We start from the raw sequence: 6,000 nt of genomic DNA on the forward strand, positions 1-6,000 counted from the left end.
TAGTGAGATAATAATTCATTTGGGTTACACTTTTAAATTTACAGCCACTGCTAAAACTGGTTCAAAACTAGTCGAGAGGAACTCAAAGGTTTGTATGAATTTTGTTTGAAAAGGTATTTTTATAGTCTGTGAGAGAATAAACAATGGTGTTCGAGAACATAGATGAAAAATAGGCAGCAGTCTGGATGGCTTATACAGGAGAACTTTATTTACCATCGGTACGGGACCCGGAGACATGAACTCGAGACATTGCGCTAGTCCTACCATTCAAGTCTGTCTATGCTTCCACAGAAAAGGGATAAATGACTGACACGCAAGAAAAACATTCAGTGGCTGAGAATGAGCGCCTGAGCACCAGTTAAAAGAACAGGCCACCGTTTTTACATACATTACAACTTAGACGAGTTGATGCGTACCTGTCTGACCAGAGATGTTAGCATTTGTCGTCTCCCTGCATGTTCCTATAGCTCCAACCGGGGTGAAGTTTGAAGCGACCACACTCTTCCACGGGCACGCACAAAGACCAGACAGTTATGTATCAACTCATCTAAGCTCAGGTAAGAACATATCACAGTACGGAAGAACTGTGTGCCCTCAGTCACACCAAAAGACCAAAGATGCTGTTAGCATTTGGCCTCTCCCAGGATATTCCCATAGCTCCAAACCTCTGGCTTAGGGACACTATATCCAGTTCAGTTTTGCAATGAGTATACCACTAGAACAGTCCTAAAACATTTATATCATATATTTATTAAATCTTTTGCTTGGGTGTTTTTTGGGTGTTTTTTTTTTTTTACATTCTATGGGGAAGCACAAAACCGGATATTTCTGAATCTGAAAAGTCAGCCTTGGGCTGCTCTTAACTGCCAATTTCCTTTCCATTATAAAAGGACATGATGTGTTTGTGTATTTGGTGACATTATATTCTCAGAGAGCCATACAAGCACATAATCAAAGTGCCCTAGTTTTTAGCTTTGAGATGTTAAAATTATGTGTCAAGCCTTTTGTGACTTTCCTTTGTTTTTAAATCTTCATTGTGCAAACTGGGCATGACACACATTTGTTATATCAGTTCTTGCTTTAAATGACAGACAAAATTGTATTGTGTAACAAACCTAGTATTTATTTCGGGCATTTGAGTAGGAAGTACGGTAACGCTTGGCCAATCATTGACTTTATGACCAACACTAAAAGTAGAACACCTTGTACCTGTGAAATTTAATATAGGGCAGCAACTAAATCCAACTTCCTCGTACCTAACCGTCCCGTCTATGCAAAGACCAGACGGGGGGCAGCCATCCAAATAAGAGGCTTACTGTAATGGCTTTCATCTATTCGAAAGCATCACTCACATGGCTGCACTTAATGATAATCACTCATTCTTTCCTTTAAAAAGCTGTGGAGGCATTGCCATCAGTTTGTTTTACATTTTCGACAAATTAGTGTCGAGTATTCAAACAACAATTTTGTTCCATCCCTCAAAGTAGCCGAGAGGTGCACTGGTCACTGGTTGGTTGATGAAATAGTTAGTGGATTTGTAGTGAAATTAAATACATACCAATGTATAAGTGTGCACTGTGTCCTGTCACCTCCAGTGTCCACCCGACCTTCTTTGCGTGCCTTTATTTACTTCATAGCCCACATTTTGCCGCTCCCCGAAATCATACGAAACATTATTTAATGTCAACAGTTTTTGTTGTCAACAAAATTTGTTGACACAATTTTCCGTTGCCTCCTTTTAAGGCCGAGTCACGAAGAAAGTACTGGACTGACTCTCATCATTTCTCAAAAGCTCTGGATTAAACTATCAACAATGGCCAAGGGAACAACAGATGACGTCACGCATGTGAAGCCCTCTCACGTGCCAGTGGATCTCGTGGCTCGAACCAAAACGACGGCTGAAAAAGAGAGAGATTTTCCACCAGCAGCACAAAAAGCTTCGACAATCACAGATAACACAGTATTGAAACCTTTGATCAAATTATGTCAAATGGTTTATTGCAATTCTTTTGAATTTGCATGAAGGGAAGGGCTGTCCTAAGAGTATTGTTCATATAAAAGCACTATTAGTAAGTATCCAGAGAGAATATAATGTAATTTAATCAAGAGTGTGCAGGAGTGGAGTGGAGGAGGGTGAGACGGTGTATACGTTTTCAACAGCTAACTTGATTAACCAATTATCCACATATAGAGGACGCATTGATGCTTCTGCCTCCACCATCTGGGCTGTAAAGCGAAAAAAGCTGTCACGGGTTGTTAACATCTTGCCAGCCACACAATGTTCAAAATATTTTGCAGGTTTTTTTTTTTTTTTTTTTTAACTGGGTGTGTTAAAGCCGATGGAAATTTGTGAATTTGTGGTCCATGTAATTTTAAAGCCTCTTCATTGGCAGTTAACTAGACTGGTTTACATTTCTGTGATGGTATTGCTCCCTGAAAACATGCTTACACTTATCCTTATGAAGAATGAGGATGTTAGACAGAAGCTATGCCTTAAGGAAGTTGGATGTGAGTTCTAATGTGTGCATAAATCTTTATTGACCGGACTTACAGGAACTTACAAATTACTGACCTCCGTGGTCCATGGTTACAAAAGACATTCAATAATATATAACACTCAGTTCTAAAGTTCCGCCATACATTCAGTATTGTTTCCACAACGGGAATCAATATTTCATTCGTCATTCATGATGCAGTTCAAAGCATTTTCTGTGAGCCTTTTTTTTTCTGCGTACGTCATTGAAGAAAAGGATGAATGAACAGGACTGGAAAGATTGTCTCCGGTCTTTACATCATGTAACTTATGCAATATGTCGTCAATGAGTCCATAAAGGCTATAGATGAACTATGTCTGGAACAAGTCCTGAGTCAAAGCCTGTCTGTCATACATGTCTACTCATGTAAACGACGACACATGAGGTCCACAGGAGATGACTTTTTGAAGAACACCACAGGCGATGGAGCCCGCAACAAAGAGAGGACGGATAGTGAGACGAGACTGTCTCACGAACTAAGCAGCTCCCATTCATTCACCTGAGATGCAATTCAGAGGGAGGGTGCCGGCCGGCTGTGAGAACTCGGGAGCCGACCCGTATTATACAGTATGGCTGTGTCTATCACAAATTAGGTCTCCGTGTCGCCCTACTTTAGTGCCAGCCCAGGTCTCATGGTTCACTGCCTGAAGAGCTAATGGCCTCTAGGGGCATGAGTTACTTAGTTCTGCTTTAATATTGAGCATTTTGTATTTTTCCAGAGAAAAACTTACAAGTAAAATGACATTGCTGAACTAAAATAATTATCACTAGCTGTTTCAACAGAATTCATCATGTCCAGTCCAGGAAATACTTAAGTGGGTTAACGTCCACTGTGATGTGAGTGACCCAGATGATGTTGTTGCTGGTATGAGGATGGTATATCACCAAGCAACACCTGAGTGCTCAGATGTGAAATTATTATAATTTGTTCATGCTAAAGCACTTACTGACATGCTCAGTGACGTCAAGCTCATACTAGACCTTTTGCTACCCTTGGATTTCCATGACATTTGCAAAGTTCAAGACCTCCTCAGTCGAATTACAAAGGATATGCTAATTCAAAACAACAGCTGTGTTTACTATGTATTGGCCTTTTAAAACACTTCAAACGCTATATGCATGGTAATGAAATGGTATAGAGGGAGCCAACTGTGTGTGTGAAGCTACAGAGTCAGACATACGCAGCAAGACACGGGGAAAGTAGGTCAGTGTGCTACATCACATGCAGCAGGAAAAGAGCAGCAGTCATGCTCATAATTATGGAGTATGTGGATGCGTAATAACTGGGTGACAGGACACTAAACAGGATGAGCTTTATAGATAAATAAGTGGAAGAATAATTTAAAATAACAAATCAATGACAGTGACCTCAATATTATGCAAAAAGGAGGTCATTACATCCACTTGGTAAAATTCTGGAATACATTGTGACCAGTGTGGTACATCTGCTGCGTTCACGTTGTCACATTTTAAGATGGAGGGCACAGGCCAATATCTTAAACAAAACAATTTTCAAAATTGTCACAGCTCTTGGATACATTTATGATTGAATAATTGGACTGTAATTTAAACTTCAAACTTTGTGTCTGTTTTTGTTTCATGTGAATGTGCCAGTAATGACATTAACCATATTAGCCATTAAACCAAGCATTTTCACTGCTACCAGAGTTACACCGTAGGATACCTGCCCACCACCTCATTTTTAAACTATGAGTGAACGCAACTCCAGAAGGTTACATTTCATCCCTCAACTGTCCCTCCATCAACATCCCTGTAATTACTTGGACGGGCGCTGCTCTTGGGAGGTTGTCAGTGGTGACAGTCAGGGCTCTGCAGTTTACAGATGCCTCGACAGCTCACATTTCTGCAAATCACTTCGACACATGCTATTTACTCCTTCAGAAAAATGCCTGACTCTTTTGACATAATTTCTTTCGTAGCTGGTACAAAAGCCCCGCTACCAGGAAAAGGGGGAGAGGGCCATGGAGTATTTACTCAAGAAGTGGGCCAGCACAACAAGCAGTTAACACAACGGTGACATTTTACAACCTCGTGGAGTGGGCTAAAAATATTGCTTTGTGCATTTGTGGATGCTGTACAAACATTTTCTTCTATGATGACTTGACCTGCAAAAAATACTGTAGGGCTGTTTTATTTTAGTCTATTCTACGCAGGTTAAAGACAGCGCTCTGAGTCATGTGTGTCTAACTAGCCGTAAAAAGATTGAGCGTTCTCTGTTATGTCCTTGCCAACACTTACAGTGCATAATGTTCACATGACTTGTTGTTTTAGTGAAGGATAACACTGGCAGCTTGTGCAATGGTGAAAAAAAATTAATAATAATAATACAGTAACCTTGTTGCAGCTATTTTAGGCCTTTGAAATTTGACTTAAAGTACAAAAATAAGACTCAAAAGACTAATATTCTCACCAATCTATCAATAAAAGTAGTTATGTGTACCAATGAAGGTAAAGGATAAAGGATATAAGGGCTGTGTGGAACAAAAGATCCCTTGTCTCTGTCTTGTCTGAACAGTTAAGTGTATAGGTTTGCTGCGTGAAACAGGAATATATACACTTTTCACAAGTTGCGTTAAGTAAGTTGCTAGTTAGTGCTTTATTTGTCATTGTACAACCCATCCATTCATCCATCCATTTTCTTCCGCTTTATCCGGGGGCCGGGTCGTGGAGGCAGCAGTCTCAGCAGAGATGCCCAGACTTCCCGATCCACGCACAGTCGCACACTTCCTCCAGCTGTTCTGGGGGGCCAGCTCAGAGACATAGTCTCCTTGTCCCAATAGGACATGCCTGGACATGCCTGGAGGCATACCTCCATGCCTGGAGGTGTGCCAGGAGGTATCCGGAACAGATGCCTTAGCCTCCTCAGCTGCTTCTTTCGACGTGAAGGAGCAGCGACTCTACTCTGAGCTCCTCCCGGGTAACTGAGCTCCTCACCAGATCTCGGAGGGTGCGCCCAGCCACCCTGCGAAGGAAGCTCATTTCGGCCGCTTGTATCCACGATCTCGTCCTTTCGGTCATTACCCAAATCTCATGACCATAGGCGGGAGTGTAAATCAGTGAATCAAGAGCTTTGCCCCCGACTCAGCTCCCTCTTCACCACATCAGTCCGATACAGCGACCGCATCACTGCCGATGCCGCACCGATCCGTCTATCGATCTCACGCTCCATCCGTCCCTCACTCGTGAACACGCCCCCGAGATACTTGAACTCCTCCAAGGACTCCCCACCGACCTGAAGAGGGGAAGCCACGTTTTACCGGTGGACCAACCGTACAATGAAATTGTGTTCAGGGGTTAGTCCTGCCAACCTGACCAGCATGCTTTTGGAAGTAGGGGAAACTGTAGCACTTGGAGCCTTCAGTGCTCCTCTGATCCTCTGAAACGGTGCAGCGCCTCCTGAGTTTGACCCTGTTTCAGAGCGTGGTGTCCTGCACTGGTCAGCTCC

Source organism: Gobius niger, assembly GCF_951799975.1.
Source record: "Gobius niger genome assembly, chromosome: 17".
In the NCBI taxonomy this organism is placed as follows: Eukaryota; Metazoa; Chordata; class Actinopteri; order Gobiiformes; family Gobiidae; genus Gobius; species Gobius niger.